This window comes from Vidua macroura, chromosome 1 (genome assembly GCF_024509145.1).
Source record: "Vidua macroura isolate BioBank_ID:100142 chromosome 1, ASM2450914v1, whole genome shotgun sequence".
Classification (NCBI taxonomy): domain Eukaryota; kingdom Metazoa; phylum Chordata; class Aves; order Passeriformes; family Viduidae; genus Vidua; species Vidua macroura.
In genome coordinates, this window is record NC_071571.1 from 65,423,420 (window position 1) to 65,447,093 (window position 23,674).

General features: G+C 41.2%; 1 protein-coding gene across 7 annotated transcripts in view; it reads right to left on the reverse strand.

Annotated features, from left to right (window-relative positions):
• Window positions 1–23,674, reverse strand: part of ATXN1 (ataxin 1) — a 223,162-nt gene that overhangs the window by 157,446 nt on the left and 42,042 nt on the right. Inside the window, exon 1 of one of the 7 annotated variants that reach the window (XM_053993416.1) lies at window positions 19,438–19,458. The exons of the other annotated variants lie outside the window; for them this stretch is intronic. The gene's annotated coding sequence lies outside the window, so the exon portion shown is untranslated. Of the gene's footprint in view, window positions 1–19,437; window positions 19,459–23,674 lie in introns of those variants that run through there. 7 annotated transcript variants of the gene reach the window in all.

A 23,674-nucleotide genomic window follows, 5' to 3' on the forward strand; every position in this document is an offset into this window, starting at 1 on the left:
CCATACATATGTGTTCTTCCTGCAGTCATGAGGTGCACATGGCTTGCACCTCCATGCATTTATAATATTTTCTCAGTAACAGAAATAGGATCAAAACCAACAGTGAACTCTTAAAAACATAATTGTTGGGTCACACTTTACAAAGACTCATTCAATAGCCAGATAATCCTGGACTTTGCAAAACATGTGAGTAGATCTGACAGCTCCTTCATAGTGTCTGTGGAGTCAGGGAAAAAGGACAATCCTGAATTAGGCATATTCCTCCCAGCATTCGACTACTCCACTCTCCCCCTTCTGGAGAAATGAATGCAGCTTCAAACAAATTAAAGGAATATTTTGTCAGCTCCTTCACTCTTCACAGTGCAATAAATGAGGCGGTGCTTGGCTTCTCTAGTTCCCAGCAGAGGCAGGTCTGAAGTACAAATCCTCCTTCCTCCTCCCATACACACAGCATTAACCCTGCCAGCTGCAAAGACACCGAATTCAGCCAGGGCTATCCAACAGCCTATCCCAGCATGCACTACTAGTAAGCTCCAAGAATTAAATGATGGTGGATCAGCACACATCTCCTCAAAACGCAGCACTCCTCAAAACACAGCATTTCTCTCAAAAAGCATGAGATTGGACAAAAGTTACAGGATCAATTTCTCTGGCTTCAAAGCCACAGAAACACAACAGGTGCTGTGCTGCTCTGCTCTCAAAGGCAGAAATATTTTGCTTTTCAGTGAGAGCTGAGACAGGCATTACCCCTTGCTTTGCCAGCTTGGGACTTTAAGAAAATACCAAGAGAGTAGCAGCCTGATAAAATACCAGCAGTAAGATGCCTCTTTTCCCCTAGTCTTCCTTCATTTCACAGTAGGGCCTCTCTCAAAAGGTTGATGGAGCTGAATAGACTGAGATGATTTTCCATTCTAGGTAAACTGCACGTTCTCTGTGTTAGCATGACTTGACTGTGATCAAAACTGATGAAAAACCACAGCAATGGAAACAAAGACTCAAGTAAAGACAGAAATTAAACCTCAAGACAAGCTACAGAGAAAGACTCCTCTCTTATTTCTGGATTTGGGCAGGCTTGCCTACCTCCAAGCCTGGGGGGCAGACAGGACTGCCAGCCTCCCTTGCCATCCTCAGGGCAAGCGGTTCTGGGGTGGGCCTGGGCAAAAGTAGTACCATTGCACATGACAGGACAGAGCTGAGGCCAGTTGAGAACAGTGGATTGCTAAAATATGATCTCATTTTGGAATGAGCTATGAGGAATGAAGAATTGACAGTACCAGGCTCTCTGCACACCTCTCGCCATGGGGACAGGAACTCTTCCCTGCAAATCTCACAGAAATGGACCTACTACTCTCCCTTGCCTCTGCTGAGGGTCTGGCAGGCTCAGGCACATGTTCTTATGTGCTATTTACTCCTTTTCTTGCCTTCTGCTCATAAGCACACACACACCATGAATTCCCCTCATTTCTTAACAGCTGAAGTGACTTTATTGCATGATTTTTGGACTAGAACTACCAGCCCACGCTCACTGCCCCCATGCCTTGATGCCACCTGTTTATCATTACAAGGTGACACAGAGCCATGCTCTTCCCCACTTACCCTGAGGCATGTCATGTCTTTCCAAGTCATAAAGCCCCAGTCTCATCAGTTGCTGACCTCAGGCTCTCCCTGGCACCCTAAGTGCCTCCTTTATCCCAGCATGAAGGTCTGAGAGAGACAGACTGCATCACAAGTCAATGGCTTCATCCCTTGGCAGCAACCCTGCCATTTGACTGCCTGTGCTCAGAGGCACAGCCCTCCTTGGCTCACAACCTCTGAAAACAAGGAATGCCAGTGGATGCAGAGCTCAATACCCTCCACCCACTCTAGCCAAGCTGCTCTGAACAGTAACATACATCCTCCCATAAAAGTTCAGTGTGTGGCCCACAAAAAGCAGCAGGCAGGCGTGCCTCAGCTAAAGAGCACGTATAGTTTAGCAAGAGATGTTAAGAAAATGAAATATGGTGTGATATTCAATGTGCAGATACATTCTGGGTCCTTCAAAGGAAGGGCTCTAGAAAAACAATAGAAATTCCATGTTGTTTGGAACAGATGGGCCTCGTGTATTTTTTTTCTATTGCCTTCTGCTTTACTTACTCATCTCACCTACCTGCTAGCTATATGAGGTTGTTTTTTGGGATGTAGTTGCTTGCTGCTATATAGAAAGATCTGAACAATCAACATTCCTTATACTATCATGTATCTCCAGTGACAGAGAGTATAGGAGACATTCAGGACATTTCAGAAGAAACCTCTGATGACTTTTGTTGCAGGAAACTTTGGAGGCCTTACCATAAGCCGTTTTTAGAATAGAAATTTGACTAAGCCACAAGCAGCTCAGCATCACTGTGGTTTGGTCTTACTTTTTGAGAGTAGGACTATGCCAGCAGCTAAAATCTTCCAGGCAGAAGAAGAAATGTTGTCACCTGCCTGAATTCAGTGAGTTGGTTGGCTACAAAGATTGGTTGGTTTTTTTTGGGTTTTTTTTTTTTTGTTTGTTTGTTTTTTTTGGTTTTTTTTTTTTGTAGTCAAACCTACTCTTTTAATCAAGAAGAGATGGGAAAGACAAAGCTTTTCTCTAAGTCTACTTTCAAACTTGTCTTTTGTAAAAAAAAAAACCTGAAACACTGTACTCCTACTTGTGTCACCTCTACTTCTTCCTTTCCTTCAGCACAAGCCATAACATGAGCATTTCAGCAAATACCAGGTCTGGTCTTATGTTCCCTGTGCTGCCAACTGTCAGATCCAGAAAGCAGGACTGTCACATCTGCCACACTGGCTCTCACACCTGCTGTCTCAGATAACATCATGTATTTTCCAAGTCATGCTAGCAATAATATGACATTACACATCCCCTTCCCTCGCTCAGGACACACACCAAAAAGAGGCTGTACACCTTTAAATACAGGATGCCCAGCCAGTGTCTTCAGATGGCTGAGAGCCTCAGCTGAGTGCAGTGTCTGCCTGAGCACTCTCTGTGACTGAAGGTTACAAGCACTGTCCCCACGTGAGCACATGCTCACATCAGCAGGTCAAGTACCAGCCACTAGACACAGGTCATTACTGGTTAAGCATCTAATGTGCACTTGGCATTGTATAAGCTCCTTAAAGAAGATACGATCCTTTCAGTAGAAGATTTCTTCTTTCTAACTTCTCAAAACAGCCTTCCTTCTCAGAAGCCTACTCACATCAACCTTCCCCTTTCAGTAATAATTACAAAGAAAAGGGAAGAAAGAACAAAAAGAAAGAAAAATTAATAAACCTATTTCACTAACTGGCACAACTATACACAATCAGATCACTGAAATATGCCTTTCTTTCCGTGCCTTCATCCCACTACATCCCTATAGGGCAAAGCTACCTCTGCTTTTGTTAGATTAGGCATGCAGCTTTTGAAGCAAGTCTCCAGGTAATCCATCCTGCCTGGGCTTTCAGTTATACTGTGGGGTGGTCCTGCAGCCCATGAACAAATCCCTCTTGGCAGGAATTAACTAGAAGCATCATGTTCCCCAGAGTGAGCAGCCAGCAGCAGCAGACAGCTCAGAAGTAAAAGCAACCCCAAAACATGCCTGGTGCAAACCTCAGCATCGCAGCACAGTTCTCACAGATACTCTCTCCAGTCGGTCCACAATACTTTTTAATGTAGGCATAATCATAAAAATCAAATATTCTGCTGTCACTCATCTTTATGTCACCAAATAAAAAGATGTTATTATTATATTCTATTCTAATATTGCAACAGTGTAATACTGACAAGCAGCAAGAGCATCTTGAAGTGAGCAATGTAAAGAATAGATCAAAGTAGTTTCAGCTTCAATAACTAACCTAATTTATGTAGTTTTACAATGAGCTCTTCTACTTTTTAAATTATCTTCTCTTTGACCTACACCAAAATAGTAAGAAAACAGTTACAGAAGGGAAAAAGTAAAACAAACTGGATAAAAAGACCGAAAAAAGTACTACCTTTAAGCCCCATGAAAGATAATACTACTACCATTAAACCCCTGAAATATTAGGCATATTAATATGAAACATTAGGCATAATAATAAAAATTTAGGCATTAGTTGTAAAAATTGCCAGCAGAAAATTTTAGGCAGTCGTGCTTTTTTAATATATTGTCATCTGAGCTTATGTCAAATGTCCCCTGGTTTTTGTCCTCACAGTAGATCTTTTGTTCTCTTTGAAAATGTCATTAAATAGACCCTCAAAATCTTAACACTTATCATAACTAATTCAATTAATAAGACAGTCATCACATCTTTTTTCAGAGCATGAAAGGCCAAGAATTCTATGACATGATGTCTAGCTTTACTTTTTGCCACCCATTAAAGAATGTCTGCTGAGTCTGTGGAGGTTTTCAGGCCAGTGGCTAAAAACCACCTGTACACAATCCCCCATACTTGTTTCTTTTCCTCATAAGCTGTTTGTCCCAAGCAGTAGCAAGAGCATAACACTCTAGAGTTTCACTGGAAGCTGCTAAAAAATGCCTTGTGGTAGAAACTTCCTTGTGTTCCAGGCACAGGAAACCAACCAAACCTCACTGATTCATCTGTTAACTTTTGTTAAACTGTTCTGGACCTGGCAGCAGATTTGTGAGCAAGAGTGACATTGACCACCATGCTGAGAACCTGGCTGAGGCCAAGTGACATGCTCTCCTAGCATTCAAATCCTTCTTGAAAGCTTCTCTCTTCCTTCACACGCCTTCCACACAGGAGACAAGTCTAAGGTCACTGCAAACAGGAAGCCCAAGCACAAAGGAAGTGTGTGTAAAATCCACAGTCTCAACTTCACCACCACTGTCCATTTTCATGAATGAAAAAGGCAAAGTCCGTATGGGAAGCTGGGCCCTGTCACAACTCCTACAATGCTGTTTGTCCTTTCCCTCCAAAGTAATGCAAATCTGTGTTAGTTTCCTGCAAAGGTAATTGTTTTTATGCATTAAACCAGCCAGGGACATGGTTTCTAATATCATTAATTTTTAACACCACAGCTTTGGGCCTAACTCCTTGTCCTGCATTTTCAAGAGCTGTCTGAGAAAGTTTGGGACTTTTAATAAGTGATCTCTGTGTTTAAACTACATTCCCTGGTAACTCTATGCATGGGACAGAAAAAGTGGGTTGGGCTCTAACCTCCCAGCTCAACTGCACAGACCAGCTTCATGTTCCATCTGTCACATAGCCCTGGTCACATCACTTTGTCCATCTGAACCGGGCTCCATTTGACTCATACAGAATCTATGAAATGAGTGAAGGTGCTGTTAGTTTGGAGAAGCTGAACACTTAAAATCTGACATTTACCAATATGCCTCCACATGATCCCATGCACAGTGAGATGCACGCTCTGAGCAAAGCTAATCCTGAGCAATGGCTCATCCCATTGCACTCTCACATTTCTGATAACACAGGTGAGCCTTTCCTCCAGAAATGTCACCCGTTTCTGTCGTTGTTCTATACCCAAATCCTTGTTCTACAAAACTGCTCAGAGCTCAATCTGCCTGTTAAATTTAGCTGGAGTTGGCCAGTGGACTCCAACCTTACTGCAGAGACTCAGGAAGATAGGAAGATTGTGTACTCTACAAGGAAAACAAACTAAAATATTCACCTTGGCCAGAGAAAAATTATGTTGAACTGGTAAGAAAGCTAAACCAATGGATCTGATGTTAAAACTCAGAACTGCAGTGCCAGTTCTGTAACATTCATCAGTGACAAAATAAAGCATCATCTTGCCCAGGGAGGTTTATTTTACTTAGGCCGGTTTGAAACACAGCTTTACTTGTACTTACTGTGAACTGCATTCTGTTTATGAATAATATTAGGTCTATCTTCTGGGAAATTAAATTGTAATCTGTCCTCTGTTCCATTTCTTTAACACATTCAGTTTGCTACTGCAACTTATTTGTGATTTACCAAATTCCAATTACAGAAAGTAGGACAACATTTTGTTCCTATGCAAGACAGGAAAAGTACAGATAACAGATTTAAATCTGCTTCAAATGACAGAGGACAAGTAGATGTCTGGAGTTTTTGAGGAGAGGTGAGATAATTAAAGGGTTTTTCCCCTGGAGGATCAAAACAAACTATTTTTCCATTATTCATAATATAAGACAGATACCGTTAGAAACAAAGTTAAGTTTATGGAACATTCACAATGTTGCATATAGCTACATATGTCTTATTCATTTTGGTGAACAGAATTTGTATCCAGAAAAATTATCTACAGCCTAATTTATTTTGGATATTGTACCTCTTTACATACATATACATGTACTAATGTGGGCTGCAGTGCAGTCTAATCTCTCCAGCATTTATTCATACCTAGGACAAAACTGCTTTCAACCTGCATATATTTGTCATGACAAAGGTAGCACTCAACAGTTTCATTTTCTGGCACCAGCCTGTGTCAATTTTAACATTATACTGCCTTTTCCAACAATTCCTTGTTTTGTTGACTTTACACCGAGGGTTTCTCCTTGGTTTCTACAGCTAGTAACTGTAGATAGCTATACCACCACATAACTTTCCTGTCACCACTGTCCTGGAGAAAATGAAAGTAACCCTTCAGCCAGTCTCTGCAGGATGAGCGATATTTGCAAGGAAACCAGCTGTGCGACTTTCTTTCAAATAGGCTGAAATAGACAACAACCTGCTTTCAGTAGCTGGTATATTACTTAAAAAAAGACAACGATCATTACATAATTGCTTTAAAATAAGTTTAAAAAGCTACAAACACACCTCCCTGTACTAGTCCCCTGACTCTTATGCTAAAATACACGTGCCTCAACATATAGGTATATATTGAAATGCAGTCTACACTAGATTAATCCATTTAAGGCTCAAAAAAAAATTAAAGAGATTTTGAAAGTCAGCAAGTATGATTATGCCCCTTTAGGTTTATGATAATCATATGATAGGACATAAAACCTGAGGTTAGAATCCCCCCCCAGAGTGGGAAACAACCCTTCATTTCATGCAAGTAGCATCAAGCTCAGAAATTTGCTCTGTAATATTTTCAGAAAGACATCTAAACTCTACAGAAATATTTCATCTGCCTGTGAATGCACTACTTTCCTAGGCCATTTCACAGTTATTACTGGGATCTTCTTTTTATTATTAAAAACAAACTGTTCTTCATTGTGAAAGAGTGAACTGTTCCCCCTGCTCTCCCAAGTTCCAGTGAGTGTGATTGTCACCAAGCACTGATACATTTGTATTAGAGAAAAATGTTTCATTAAAAAAAAATCCTTCACTCTAACTTCAGTATATTTTCAGGAGTGCTTTCCACATATGTTAAAAAGTTACTTAAATTAGCATCTGCTATTTAAAATTTGTGCCTTTGAAAAATAACAGCAGCCGATCAGCACACAAAACCATGACATTCTCTTTTTTTGCATCTTTTTGGAGCATTGAAGATTGGCATGCATAAACAAATAGAAATGGAATCCCTCCACATCCCATCGACATTATGAGCCACTCATTAGAAGTGGGAAAAGACTTATGATTTGGGGGTTTTCCTACATCATAAGATTTTGCAGCAAACTCTCCAGAATAAGCCAATGAGACTCTTTCAGGTCCCAAAACATTTATGTACTTAACGTTAGGGGTTCCGGAAGTGAGCAGAACTACTCAGATTTACAAGTTAAACACCCACCCAGCCAGAACTGTAATCCAAGCCGGTCAGCAGTACCACTGTTAACTGTCTGGAGGAGCTGAATTTGTTCCCTCTGTCCCACAGCTTTTGCTTTCTTTTTATTTCCAGAAGCAAGATGAAAGATAAAAGGGCCTTCTGCTATTTGTACTAATCACCTGTTAGTCACAGGAGTCTGAAAGGCAAACTGACACATCCACTCATTTTTACTGTTTCCAGTATTTACAGTATTATTTCTCCAGGACTGTGAAGCAGCTGCCAATGATTACTAGAATTTGGCATGTAGAAGCTCATGTATATAAAAAAAAAAAACCACGATCAAACAATATGCAGCTCATTAAAGAAAGTTCATAACTCTGTTCCCTGCCCTAATACTTTGTTTTTATCTCCTGGAAATATTTACCACACCACCTGATTAGGCTGAGCTGCTTATGTATTTTGAAAATACAAATTATGCCATCAGTCATTCATGGTATGACAGTAAACGTGCAATTATACAACTCAGCAAGCTCCCGCAGTACACCAAGACAGGCACAACCCAGCCCTGAGTGCCAGCACAGCACAACCAGACTACCCTACCTTTATTGATCTTAAACAAAAATTGGGCAATAAAACAGCCCACACTCTGAAGAACAAAGCTGGGACTGGCTCTAACACATTCACCAGAGTGATCAGAGCCATGTCTTTCCAGTCTGCATCTGCAGGCAAGGTGAGAGGGAAGCACTTGCAGATGAAGGAGTGACTGCACACTTTCCTAGACGTGTAACATATCTACTTTAATATTCATTTCCCAGAGTTGGACTTCTGTGCCAAGAAGTTAATGGACCTCAATCCTCTGTCAAAACCCATTGTCATTCTTTCTTCTCTCTCTCCTCCAATTTTATGGTCCTCTATGTTGGGATTCAGTCCTTCACATACATCCAGGGTGTCACCCTTGGCTTGCAGGAGTAGGATCCAACTCTTTTGGACTGACAGCTCAACAGAATTTGCCCTATGACCACCAGGACTGACAGGTAGCTTAAGAACCTTGGAAAATCTACCCTTCAGCTTTTACTTTGGTCTTCCTTTCTACCTCTCCTATCACACTTAAAGCCCCTCCCTACACAAAACTGGCAATAATATTTACAGTGAGCTAGAAGGCAGAAAAGTAAGAAATTATACTGTATGTATAAAATTCATGCTGCTGTATTTATTTCCAGTCCCATGTCTCTATCATAGCACAATTAAAACTCCCCAGTGCTAAACAGCTGGTTTCCTCTCTGTTGATGTGATACACTATCTTGACTCACATGATACTGGATTCACCCAAGGCTACAACTCATTCAGAGAGCTAGCATAAATGCCACGTCCCATTTAAAATCCAAATGAGGTTTTAAAAGATCAGCCTACTTCTACACAAACCTCACTCCTTCAGAGATGAGATCATCTAAGCAAGACTTTCCACCCTCAGAAGTCCCAGCCCATGGTCAGTTTGACTGGCATGATACAGGTAGCTGCAGAGGACTGCTCTCTGCATCTCCTCATGATGTAGAAAGGAAGAAGCGATTGGTCCCGCACAGATCTGCACGGCACCAGAGATCTATTTATACAGCTCTAGCGGGCTGAAACTCTGCACAGAAGCTGCAGCCATCTCTTTAGCTTTCAAACTGAAAAGGGGTGGATGTCTCTAATTCTGATTCCCATGGTGTTCCCTGCAAAAATGACAATCATTTTAATTTTGCGTAGGGTAGAGCTGCTGGCATGTTTCGCACGTCTTTCCCTACATCAGCTTCAAGATTCTTACACCTCAAGGATTATCAGCTTTGTCACTGGGTATTAGATTCCACATCTGCAATTTGTAATACGGCCACCCTAATTAAATTGAGGGTAACACTTCCCCACTAAGTTCAGTAGGTATTGCAGCTTTTTTTTTTTTTTTTTAGCATATGACAATAATAAAACAATCAAAAAAAGGTAATTTGGAGTCATACTATACCCAACTGTCATTTGTAAGACTTTACTGTATCATTAGTCAGAGCTTCTGGTGACAATATAACCCACAAGGCTGAAACTTGAGTGGTTTATACATGTCATCAAAGCCTTAAAAGATAAAAATGCCACCTTAGAAAGTGGGAGTATTTAATTTTTTATAATACTTTTGTACTAGTATAAAGTATTCACTCAATTTAAATCAGTGACTTCTTTTCTTAAGGTATTTGTATCTGTTTGATCTTTTACAAATATCTAATTCTTTTTTTCAGATCTAATAGTGCTGAGTACTTTGAAGACAATTTGCCAGGGTTTATTAATTAGAATTCCTACAAATCTTTGGGGGTTGGGTTTGGCAAGGGGTTTTGGGTTTGAGGGGGGAGGTGGTTATCATGTGTTAGATTCTGTTGTTTGTTTTGCAGGGTTTTCTTCCTCCCCTCCAAACCAGAGCAAAGCATTGCAAATGCAAATTCCAGTCACCTCCCCAGATACCAAATTCTTTTCATGAAGTGGCAGATTAGTTATGTTACTTGGTAACAGCTGTATGGTGTAGTGGCTGCTACTAGGTCTGTACAAACACGTGTCCACAGACCAGAAAACAAGACCAGACAAATTCTCAGCTAATGTAGAAAGGCTAAATTCCAATGAAAACTAGCTGTGAAGGAATGCTGTGACTCAAACTCATCACAGCCATAGCTGTGGACATTACAACAAGTTACACAGTACTGATTATTACATATCAGAACTTGATTACTGACCTTCCTAGTACTGAAAATGCTCATAAAATGGAATAAGAACATTAAAACATTTTTAAATGTCATTGAAATTAAATATGGACAAATCAGTAAATTTTATCACAGTTTTCCATTAGCTCATGTTGCTCCATTGCAGTTTCAATGTATTCATGGACACAGGCATATGTATACACATACACAGTTTGGGGAAGTGGAGGAAAAGGAAGAAAATCGGTTTTATGAACAATCAAAGAAGTGGAAATTAAAGAACAGACTCAGCAGACCAATGAAGCACATGATTGATTTCCATTATCTTCAGTGGAGCTTGACTACAGTTAAAGTGTTTTGATGAACGAGGGTCCCCAAAACACAGTGCTCCTCAACCCGATTATCTGACTATGGCTTTATGTGAAACAAAACACTTGAAAGCAACTAAAGGTATGGAAATGCTCAGGTTTAGCAAATGAAAGCCGTGTAGGAATTATATTAGTTAGGAAAAAACCCATAGTGGCTTCCTAAATTTTCATCACCTCTAGCAGTTTTTGAATAATGCAATGGTCTTTCTGGCAGCTTCATAAAACCATATGTAATCTGCACAAGAAGTTCTACAATGTCTCAGCACTTCCTGGGGACTTGGAGCAGTAGGGTAGCCTTGCAACACAAGCAGAGATTAATCATTTTCTAATGCACAGTAATAAATAATGTATCCCACATAGTGCATAAATTAAAGCTGTAATTTCATCCCAGTTCTGTGATGACATCAGAAGCCCAAGATGGAATTTCAGCTTAGTTATGACCAGTCAGGATACACATTATTCCTAAAATTATGATCTGAGAGTTTATAATGAACTGAGGAGTTCTGAAGGCATTACCAAAAAAAGAAGCATATGTAGTTACAAGCAGAAAATAAAATTATTAAGTCAGATATTGTTTGCAGAACTTGCTAAAGTAAGCAGTAAATCTCATCCCTCAAAAGCCCACTCAGCGTATTTATAGCAAGGTAAGCAAAGATCACTACTACTATCAAAAAACTGAAAGTTGTTCTAGTACCACAGGGCAATGCCTCCACCACAGCAAACAGTAAGAATCTACATGCTGAAATTCAGGTTTTATGTTACAGAATCCTTAAAATGCTGAATATATGTCCTCCTACAACCATACACAGCATTTCACTCAGAAGTCAAACAGGTATTGTATAGGTGCACAACAGGCATAAAATATCAGGATAAAGTCACAGTATATCTCAAATCCACATTCCTATCTTACAAGGAAGCTACTGAACAAAACAAAATACTCATGATGAGAAGTTGTATCCTTCTGATGAAAATGTGTGTATATATTTATGTACACATACACACAGTTTATACAGTGTTAAAGGTCTCAAAAATTTTCATGAATAACATGGTCCTAATATTTCTCTTGCACATAATTTCAAGAAATCTTATGAAGACTCAAAAGACACTTTACAAGTCTAACAACAAGCATTTTAATGCAAATAAGGTTTGAAGTATGAAGACCAAGAGCCAAAATAACCATCTATATAGAGTTGACTGTTACATTCACCCTAAGTTTTGCTACCAATTCCCATTATTTTTAGCAAATCCCACAAGATTTCAAGGATGTCTGGAGCCAGCTTTCTTTCAGAGACAAGAAGAAAATAACTTTCTGACCATCTTACACAAACAAGGCATGAAATTTCACAGGATCATTCACGGTCTGGAGTGGTTCCACATTCTGAACTTCTTTACATGGTATTGTTCACAGATTTATCTTATCCCCCCTCCCTCCCACCACATTTTTGATAATGTGAGACTCATAAATCATGCTCACTGTCTCTTGCTCTCTCTCCCCACCCCACTTCACTTAGATTTGTAGCTTAGAGACCTGTAAAAAAAAAGGAGGGGAAATGTGAAGATTATGAAAAAAGTCGAATGAATTGGTGCAGAAAGTTGATTTTTAAAAGCTGAAAACGTTTAAGCTTAGAGTAACAGTTTTTGAATATCTTATGCTTCCCCACAAGTCACTGTATTATTTGTTCCTTCCAACTTTTCCTCTTCCCACTTCCCATTTCTATAATGGTAAAGTGTTCAAAACTGAATACCTGAAGTTATATTTTCTACACCCATGTTTGATCACCTTACCTGCAATGTTCTCATATTCAAGGGGCCACTCACCCAGAGAAGCCTACTAATTTTTCTGTTCTCTTTTAATCTCTCTGATAACCAGCAAAATTTTAAATCTGCATATAAATATTTACGTGCCTACATCTGCATTTAAGGACACATTTTCCACAGACCTATTTTCTCCATTTTTCCCTTCCCTGACTATTCACACAAACCAAAAAAGTACCAAAAATCATGAGAAAAGGACAAGGAAAGCAAGACAATTGTCTAAAGCTCCTTGCCTCCATGCTTTCTCCACAAGAAGCGTATCATCACCTCTAAATAGCAACCTGAAACCTACTCAAGAGACTTACGTAAGTCATGAGTCAAGAACTAAAGCAGTGAGTGTCAAAACATTCAAAGACACAGTACCCTCTGCTCCTAGTAGTAAAGGAGTAACTGCTGAGAATATGCAAAGATGATCATTGCACTGAAGAAAAATAGCAGTAAAAACTTGTCAGAGATCGACAGAATTACAGAATGATTTGGGTTGGAAGGGACATTTAAAGAGCTATTCCAAACCCTCCCTTGCCACATGCAGAGACATCTTCCCTGGATTATGTTGCTGAAAGCTGACCACTCAAAAATCAGCCACACAAACTGAGCTACAGGCTTCAGCAACAGTACTACATTGTTAGAAACCCTCTGACCTAGTGTGATCTTGGAGGCTTATTATGTCTCAAAGAACAATATAAGCTCCCACGAAAGTGTTAACATAATGCCCAATGCATACCTCCACCTGCCTTTTACTGCAGACTCAGAGAGAGAGACAGTTTCTATGGAATCTCTTAGATAGTAGGTTACATTGCTTGTGAAATACTGCTCACAGGGAATGGGAATCCAACACAGGGACTAAAAGGTGACCTTGTAAATAAATGTCAGCTGCAAAATCAAATACCTCTCCTGAACAAACACTGCTATATTGACAGTGTAAACAAAATACAGAGAAAAGAAACAATTTCCCGATGAAAAAGAAAGAAGGAAAAAACCTAGAGAGAATGTGGGAGGGAAGGGCACGTGCCAAACTTAGGTCATTGTAACTCCAACTGATGCAGGCTCTTCCCATTCTCATCACCATACCCCATCTGTGCCTAAGTATAAATGGAACGGCTACCTATCATGTTCTCTTTCTTCATGCAAATATCATTTTCACTTTCATGTATTCTGAGGACTATGTAACTTATCAGTTCAGAAATTAATCTAAAATTATGCTTCTATAATAGATACCACGTTAATTTACATTCTTACTGCACTAATCATACAAACCCATACAATAACTGTTGCTCAGAATGCTTTCTCCTATCTAGGAATTATCTTACACTTGCATTCTAAAGGCATTTGTAAAAAAAAAACTAAAATCTGAGCACTAGCCTATTAATTGGTCTTCTTTCCCTCATTGTTAGATCAACACACAAGACACACGGCCAAGGATTCAGAAGCAGTGAAAATTTCAGTGCTTGCAACCCAGGGAGAGAAGCAGGACTGCAAAACTGTGTAGTTACAAGAAGAAAGAAGAAGTACAATTGAAAGAGTCTCTATTTCTGACACAGCACATCTCAGAAGAAACACCGGCACCTGTCACAATTAACTGTGCGGTGAGGACTTCCCTACTGACACAGTACCCACAGATGTGCATTTTTCATCACACAGAATTTCAATTTGCCTCCTGGAAAAAGGAAGGAGAAGAAGGATTGAAAGGTTTTTTCACAACGTTTTAAAATTATGTAACTCCACTAACTGAAGAAGACTCATTACCATTAACTTACTGCATTGTTGCAATACAGGCATTAAGAATTCAAAAGCAGAAGCTCTTGCTGCTTATCCAAAGATTGGTGCCAATTTGTTCCTGACAAAATATAGGACAAAAGAACATACTGTTAATGCATACCGTGTTAATTATTCTGCAGTGCCATATAGTAACCCTGATGGAAGTTCAAAGGAGTTGTGACAGATCTGGATGGAAACAGTAGTATATATAGTTTAAATTTGCATTCAGTCATTTGCAGCTATAACATGGGAAAATTGAGTTGCGAGGCTGCACTGCTGCCTAAATGATCTCACATTATGCTACCAGATTAAATATTCCTGTGAGATAAAATACTGTAGAGGGCTGAAGTTCAGAAAATCTGTTTCAACCCTGTTTTGTAAACCTCAGTACAGCTCCAACTCTCTGTTATTGATACCAATTAAATGGACCACATTTACATTGCAAATCCATGCCAGGCTTAAAGAGTCAACCACACACTGCACAACATTGAGAGCAATGGAGGGCCTGCAGACACTTACAGACAACACATTGCCACAACAAAGCTTTAATTTGGAAGAAAAAGTACTGGCCTCTGGAGTTGTAAGAACCACCCAGAGATAGGAACTGGGAGTACACAAATAAGCAGAAACAATTCTATGAGCCTACACAAAGCGATTTCCAAAACTCGTCCTCCCACATCTTTAGCAAAAAGCAGCGGGGTGACCTGAGCAGCAGCAGCAAGTTGCTGTCTGGGACCCCTACAGGGCCCTGAAACTAGGCAAAACTCTGCTCTCTGCTCAGCCCAGCTACCCAGGACATCCATGCCCAGCCTACAGCCCATGCGACACAATGTTAACCCCCAAAATGCCCAATCCAGCTTGTCACCCACTCACCCACGGACCCTCCAGCATCCTTTGCCTCTGGAAAAACACAGCAGATGCTGCCTCACCCCAGGGCACTTTTGGCTCCCACAAGCTCACAGCAAGTTGTGGGTTGCAGTACAAGAGGGTTTTGATGCTGAGCCTCTCTGAAAACAGCAGATCCCACAGCAAACGCCACCTGTCAGGGAAAACCCAGGATCAAGCCACTGCAGCCCACACTCGCTGAGCTGACACAATGCACCCCTGAAGACAGACACAACTAAACATATCAGTGGTACATATAAGCTTTCTCAGTAAAAACAGATCTGCATGCATTTACAACATACAACCTTATGTTTTGATGCTGAAGTTTTGTTACCTCCCCCACACTCCCTGAAATAAATATATTTTTTTAAATTTCTGTTGACTTTTTTCAATCATTAATCACATTATACTAATAAATATTCTGACAGTGACATTGTTTAAACAACCTCTTCTCCACCCAAAATCCACATGTAAGCTGACCATCGCATAACCCTGCTTTTGAATGCTAATTGAAATCCACTTCCCCAGCCAGCACAGTAAAGAGCTACTCTTTGAGAAGGGGATTGCAGAAAAGAAGTAAGAGAGGGGCTTTTGAGAGGAAATAAAAATAGGATCCCTTGATCCCACAATGACATGGCCCAGACATTCTCCCCGTGGGGGAAGACAATGTTTCTTACAGCAGTAAGAGTTTTTAAAACGTTTTCATCTCTTTTTTTTCCCCTGTGCAACTCTGCTTCCTGAAGAATGCTTTATATAAAAGACATGACATTTGGCAACCCAGCTCTGCTGCTTTGAGAAATTCTTTGGCAAGCACCCTACGTGCTGACTGCATTAAGCACATCAGTTTATTTATTTATTTATCTAGGCAGAAGTCAGAAGGAGCAAGCCATACAATTCATGCACAGCACAGTATCACTTCATCCAGAAAAAATGGGAGAGGAGATGGGGAAGGAGGAGTGGAGTTTCTCCTTTTGAGAAACCTCATCATGGGAGCAAAAATGGTTCTCCAGCCTCCAAGTGTTGCTGTTCTGGAGCATACACAGTGATTCTCAGATCTCAAGGCATTTAGGGAACATCAATTAATTAATTAATTAAGACTGGATTCCACATCAAAGGCAGGTATCATTACACATCTATTTTGCACATGGGTAAAATGAGCTGCAAAGTGAACCTAAGCCTGTCCCGAGGCAGGAAGCACTGCCTTGCTCCTGCTGAGGGAAAGCTGCCCTGCAGTATCGAGCAGGAAGGCTCAGCACACTGCAGACCCAAACTTCCCCCCTCACACCACAAGATAAAACAGAAAATGGAGATATTTCTACATGCCACCATCTTCCCAAGAGTGCAGCCTGTGTTTGTGAGGCACAAGAACCCCTGCCCATAAGCACTGATTTCCTTTGCTCCACATTGTGTGCCCATGACGGACCTCAAGCACCATTAGCAGCAGGTCAGGGACAGCCCCATGTATATGTAAAACCATGGTCACAGGCTTGGAAAAGCAAAATCTCTGAGGGTCAAGGACTCCACTGAGCAATGCCTATCTGCTAGTCAGATGCCACATGCTGAGCAGGAGGGCCCTACAATCGTTGTTTGGAATTACGGACTGTATTAGCTTAGACTTACAAGAGAACAAGATGCTCCTCAGAAACAATGGAATATTTTTGCTTGTGATCACCATTAGCCCCATTTATTTACACCAGGGAGCAACAAAGCTTGGCAACACACTGCCAGCAACAGCAAATTCACAAAATCATGAAGTTTTCAAGCTAAACAGGAAGGAGATATGGGAACTGGAGAGGACATGACACACCTGCCCAGAGACAGAAGCTGGCCATTCCACAAGCTTGGAAAGGTAAAGCTCCTGCACTTACCACATATCCCCTGGTATTTTTAAACTAAACTGCTAGCAGCAAAGGCCCCAGTCTTTCCAAGGCATTGTTTAGCACACACACCAGAAGAAATATTGAAATATGGTCTGGTGCCTTCCACAGGAAGGAGCTACCAAATCTCTAACCCTGCAGATTGGGTACCAAAAGGACTTTTCTCCATCTCAGAGGGCTGAAATGGGACTAGAAAGTCTGCTTGACCAGGTGGTGCTGCTTCAAAGGCTATGTCCACGGGCACAGATAAATCACTTAGCTTTTGCAATAGTTTTAAGCAGCTCAGTCTAAAACAAGTGTTAGCTGTTTAACACTGAAAAGTGTTTTCTACACACAAGTCTAAAAGAGACAGATGTATGTTCTCATCTGTTGCGTGCACCCCGATGTAAAAAAGGAGTCTAACTTTGTTCCTAGAAAAGAAAATCTGGCACAGCAATCTAAACCTGCCTGGTGTTTGCTAGAAGAATATGAGGACAATGTTTTTCTTTTAAATAAAAAGTCTCACATTACCCTCCCTTCCTGTTCTAAAACTTCTTCCAAGAATTTCTCTCCTTCATTTCTAGGCCAATTTTTATGATATCCAAGTAGTTATCACAACAGCACTATAAAAGCACAACTCTTCAAGGTTTATTCAGGGCAAACAGACCTCAACCAGACTGCCAGTTTTGGCAGAAGTTTGGCATGACCAAGGACTCAGTACAGTAAGATACAGAACTCAGCATCAGTTAAACTGTACAGCAACCTCCGCCAATCATCTATCCTCAGTGAAACATGCGCCAGGCTCTCCTTTGAAAAAGATTCGGGGATCTCAGCACTGAAAAGGTCCAAATGCACACAAATCTGTCCACAAAGAAATCACTTGCAAATTTCCCCTCAACTGAAGCAAGGAAATACCAAGCTTTCAGTAGCACTCCTCAGTTATTCTCAGGCAACGGGAAACAATGCACTAGCACTTTAAGTGGGGATTTCAAGCTTGGTGAAGTGAGTTACCAATGCCCACACAGGATACACACCTTGGTCTTCAAGCTGGCTCTGAAAGTATAAGCCAAAAGTAAGCAAGGGAAATCTCAGCACAAGTGGTTTCAAGCTATGATCTCATTAGCTCAACACACAGGCTTGAAAGTGCACACAACATTTGAAGTAGAGGGGTTTTGGATCTGTGTGCATATACTACATGTCAAAACACAAAGATGCACATTGTCCCAATGCAAAATTTCACACCAAAACATTAATAAACACAGATGTGTTTAAACAGAGGAAACAAAAATATTCTCCACCAAACATATCTGTGACAGCAGCTTAGAGGAAGTATTATATTTCAGCACAGACTGGCAATATCACTAGCCTGAAGTACACAGTACAGAGATGCCGTGAAAGACAAAATTACACAGCCTAAAATTGATGTACAAATATTTTACTTGAGGGGAAGGAAAAGGTTATGACAGAGAGAAAAGACTTGGAGGTACAGGGTAGGAAAAGGACACAACGCACAAGAGAGGGACAAGACTGGGTTGTTTTTAGCTTAACACTTGCCAAGTGACAAAGCAAACATGAGTCATAGTAAAGGTAACTCAAAGTGTGATGTGACTGCGATGGAGAGCTGAGCAGACCACACTGCATGAGTCAGTAGCACAGATAAAAAGGGTGATAAGAAGCAGCAGATGGGACATGTCTTTACTAAAACAACCCTGCAGGACACAGGCCTTCTTTGCTCTAATGAAACAGTCGTGCCAAGCTGCCACACGCTGGCTCGTACGCTTGCGATCCTGTGAATCAAAGAACGCCACGCATGGTTAGAAAAGCAGCAGGCAAACAGCTGCCGACAGCCCCACATGCAAAAAAAAAAAAAAAAAAAAAGCACAGAATGCAAAGCAACAGCACCGCCCCAACCCTCACACACCCCGACGAGTGCCTGGGACTCCACCCTCCAAACTACTCAGGCGGCGGGGTGGGGAGGAAGAGAAAGACGGGAAGGAAGCTGTCGCTGGGACCATGGCATTCCACCTGGCCGTCAGCCAGCTTTTCCGTTCCTGCAAGTCAGACTTGGCTTTCCTGGTGGGTGCCGAGGGCAGGCGGCTGCAGTATCATCCCGGCCCCATTCTGCCTCCCCTGCATGCACCTGCAGAGCCCGGAGGCAGCTGCAGCTGGACAGCTCGTACATGTCTCATGAAGCCGAAAGGGCAGCTGGGGCTACTTGCAGAGCTACACTCCAGTGGACCTGCCGCTCAGGTGGCTTTGCAAAACTCAGGTTTAAAGCTCCATCATTTTTTTGATGCAAGAGCTGTTTTGCTGCAAGAGCAGAACATTTAGCCCTATATTCTTGGGTAGCAGAAGCCATACACTCATATGCAAGGCCCCATTACCTGCAAAATGCAAATGCTGCCCTGGCCACAAAAACAACCTGCAGTGGTGGTTCCTCACTGTCAGGATCCCTCCACTTCTGAACCTGGTCAGGAAAGATGAAGATCCTCTGTCACAAGCTCAAATGAGGATAGAGACATAAGGCAAAGCTCAAATCACCTTTCATCTCACTTCTTGGATGAGGTAAAATTATACTCTGCCTGTAAGGGGCAAGATGGAAAGTAAAATACTCTATTTTTAGACACAAGATCCTGCTTCATCAGGTTCATCTAATTTCTAAGAAACAAACTTTGGCAAAGATCTGCAGCTGAAGGGGATGAAACATGACTTGTTTAATTTTCTTATAGTGCAACTCATAGCATGACTAGCATAAATCTAAGGAAATCTGCTTTAGCCACATAGACACACCAGCTGTTTTATTTGGGATAGTCCCTATATTTTAGCAATATATATAGAAAGAGAGATAGAGTTTGCTTTCCCCCAATCTGTCCTGCCAAAATAAGCATGTTACGCCCAAGCATTTCAATGGAGCTAGAAGGTGTGTCTATTCCCCTGCTCCAAACATCCTTATTTATAGATTTCAAAATTTGACAGGTATACTGAGGAAGAGCAGTTGCTGAGCCTAACACACTCTGCACAGCAACAGATCTGTTGTAACAGATTACAGGCAGAGAGAGAGAGAGGAAAGTGTTGTACTTTCCTTCTTTACACAAGTCCTTGCTTTCAAATGCAGCTTTTTTGGAGATAACGACAGCAAGGGTTTGTCTAAAATAAAGCTGGACTGAGAGCCAAGGCTCACTGCAGCCCCACAGACAACAGAGCTTGGCTCTGCACCTTGGTCATACATTTTTCTAACCCAAGTGTGTATATTCCAAGAAGTAGGTAGAGGAACTGCTCCCCTGCAGTAATCAGGAACATTAGTGAAGGTGGAGGGTGGTCAGCCTGTGTGAAAAACAGTAAAGTTAGTTTTCATTTCCTGTCAGTTTAAATATTATCTTAGAGGCTTCATTAGCTGATATTTTCTGGCTTGCGTGCAGTGGAGCTCCTTTTGTTACTCACTCACAGAAGGCCCCCATCAGCTACCTGCAGTTAAGTGTCTGTTCTCCTAGAATCCACCCTGCCCTGCCCACCATTCGCAGGCTTAAGCATCCAGTGAATCAGTCTGCAACCAAAAATTGCTCTGTGGCCTTCCCCTAGTAAGTCTACAAACAAACATACTCCTGATTATAGCATCCACTAGCAAGCTGTTAAGAAAAAAAAAAAAAAAAAAAAAAAAAAAGAAAGAAAATGAAACAACAACCAAACACAAAAAACCCGAAAAGATAAAATGCACGGGATTCATGGAAGCTGATGCACAATTTTTCCCCCAGTCTAATCTTTCCATTACCCCTTGAAGGGTTTTGGCCATGCAGAAACACCCTCATGCTCATTTTACTGCTGGGTTTCACACTTACTGATTTTCTTTGAACTCATGATACAAGTGCCCCTATTTCTTCTGCAGGTGATTCCTGAAATCACTGTGTAATTTGCATGTGGACATACAGTGTCAACTGACCTGAACACAATTAGTGACAAACTGTGATCAGAACACAGATGCAGACTCAGTGCAGATTTCCTTGACCTCAGCCTGGAGACAGTGCTGCAGTTACATAAATCCCACCACAGGGCTTTCAGGCCACCAGTGCAGAAACTACTAAATGGTGACAAATGGATGAAAAACCATGACTGATAGTTCTGCAAAAAGGTTCCTCATCTCCCAGCCACAGCCCCTGTCAATACATTCACTTCTGAGCATCACCTTTCAAAAGGACCCATCAGATGCACTCATCCCTGTAAGCTGAGCTCCAAGAAACAGGCAAGGGTGACACCCTGCATCAGAGGCAGCTGAGGATGGGCATCAAACTAGGAGAGGAGAAGGGAAAGGTACATGTGAGGGAGCACAAAGCTTATGATGCTAAGAGTTAACCAGCGCACTACATGCCAGGAGCAGCAACTTATTCCCATGCATGAACTCTGACCAGGAGCAATGCTGGGAAGAGTGCGCAGCCAAAGTCATGGCAAAGGGAGATGGAAGAGGGGCAATCACCCAATACTCCACCCATGCCCATCTCTGAAGATTTATCTCAGAGATGATCATTGATTCCTTCCTCAGTTTCCAAGAACTGGCTTTTCTATACACACTAGAGAAAGAAAAATAGTTTTCCCAGTATCTTTCCTTCCAGCTCGTGTTTGCAAAGCTCTTCAAGAAGAAAACTGCCAGACTCCACAAGTGATCAGTGTTATCACACTTGATCCATATGTGCCTTGAGCTTGCTACCACCCATGGGACCAACAGCCATCACTGCCTTTTGCTGGAAGAGATTAGATAGCATATCAGAAAACAAAATTACTAACTTTATTCCTAAAATCTCTCAACAGTCTTCAGTCTCAGTTCCTCATTTACAGCTGGATGAATTTGAAAGACAGAGTCACTTTTGCAAGATCCAAGAATGTGACTGAGAACACAGCAGCAAAGCCTCAAGCTCTGCTCCTCTCCTATGTCTGCTAGACAACCCTCTTCTCCCCCTCTGGGCACAGTGCAGATGGGTCACTACCTTCTGCATACAGGCTAATATACATAAGTGATTTCTTTCTCATGCACTTATGTATGTAAATTAAGACATATTCTAAACTAGGTTATGACAGTGTATATTACATTCAAATGTGCTATCTATTGAAACTGTTCAAATTCAGGGTTCTTGTTTGTGCAACATCTAGAGAAGTCACAAAGAAAGTCAAACCTCAAAACTGCTATCAGTTAATGACTACACTTCTTAAACCAGGCCTGGCAGACAGCCTGCAGCAGCAGTCTTCTGCCAGGCCAGAGAGGGTATCTGTCATGCCAGTGCATTTAGCAGGCTGAATTATGTAGCTGGTTCAAACAAAAGAAAGAAACTGGAAGTTGTAGATGTAAGGAAATAGGAGTTAAAATAATTTCTTAACAGAAGTGATATGCAAGAGTTCAAGATCTATGATTCCCAAAACTCTTATCTAAGATACTGTGACCAAAAAAACAAATTTGACTTAATAACTAAAATTAACAGTTCCTTTTAAAAATTACTTAATTTTAATGTAAAACAAGTTGAATTTTTTTTCTCTTCTCCCCTCCTATTTTTCATCTCCTATTTTGAGGAAGCATTTAGTTGCATGACAGAAATGTTTCAGAATCTCCTTTTTGGGCATTTTTGCTGAACATTTATTTTAATGTGAATATAGCCTGATATAAGTTGAATGAAAAAATCTAATCTAGTCAACAGTGAACAGAAAGCACACCACTGATATAAAAAAAGGTAGAAAAATTAGAGGCCCACAGAAATCTATGTTGGAGCAGATTAGTGGTAGAACATCTGTAGAAATACAATGTAGTACAAGTTTATAAAAAGATATATGAAATTATTTCAAGTACTGAAAGCATTCTCTACTTTAAGGACTTTAACTAAAAAGAGTAAATGCAAAGCAAGATTTAGAAGCTGGTGATTTCTGTAAAGTTCTTCTGATTGCTGATTTTAGTCACAATTGAAATCAGGAGTTTAAATCCCCTGAAGAACCTCCACAGGAAGAGCAGTGCCGATTTATTTCTTATGAGATGGGAGACTCAAGATCATGAAGAATGTTAGTTTTCTGATGCAAAGCAGATACACTGGGACAGAGACAAGTGCACACTGATATTCCATATTTAAAAAGGCAAGAGACCAAAATATATGCACATATGTGCACGTGTGAATACGTGTCCTCATTTTGTTATCACACTCAATCAGGACACAGATCTGCATAGCAGCAGACTAGGAAGAGGAAGCTCTTGAAAAGAGATAATGAGCAGCAATTCTTCCAGGAGCAGGAGCACCAGGAGTGGCTCAGCAGCAGATCTCTTGCTGTAGGCACAGCATTATGAGGCCAGAGCTGCAGGGCCAGGGGCACGAACAAACGGTAATGTCTGAATGCCTGGGGTTAGTGTGGATACTGCCAGGATTACTATAAACCTTGCTAAATCCATGCTGGGCACATGGCATCCTCTGCCAGTGCTCCTAGGCCCAGGATGAGGGTGACAGAACATCCCTCAGGATTGTCAAGCCAGAGGCTGCACTAAGCAGGACACAAGGAGCCTGGCTGTTCTCACATGGAAGCAAATTGGCCCTCTCAACTCGGGAAACTCTTCTACAGGTGTCCTGTACATGCATCATAGCACCACACGAGACCTCC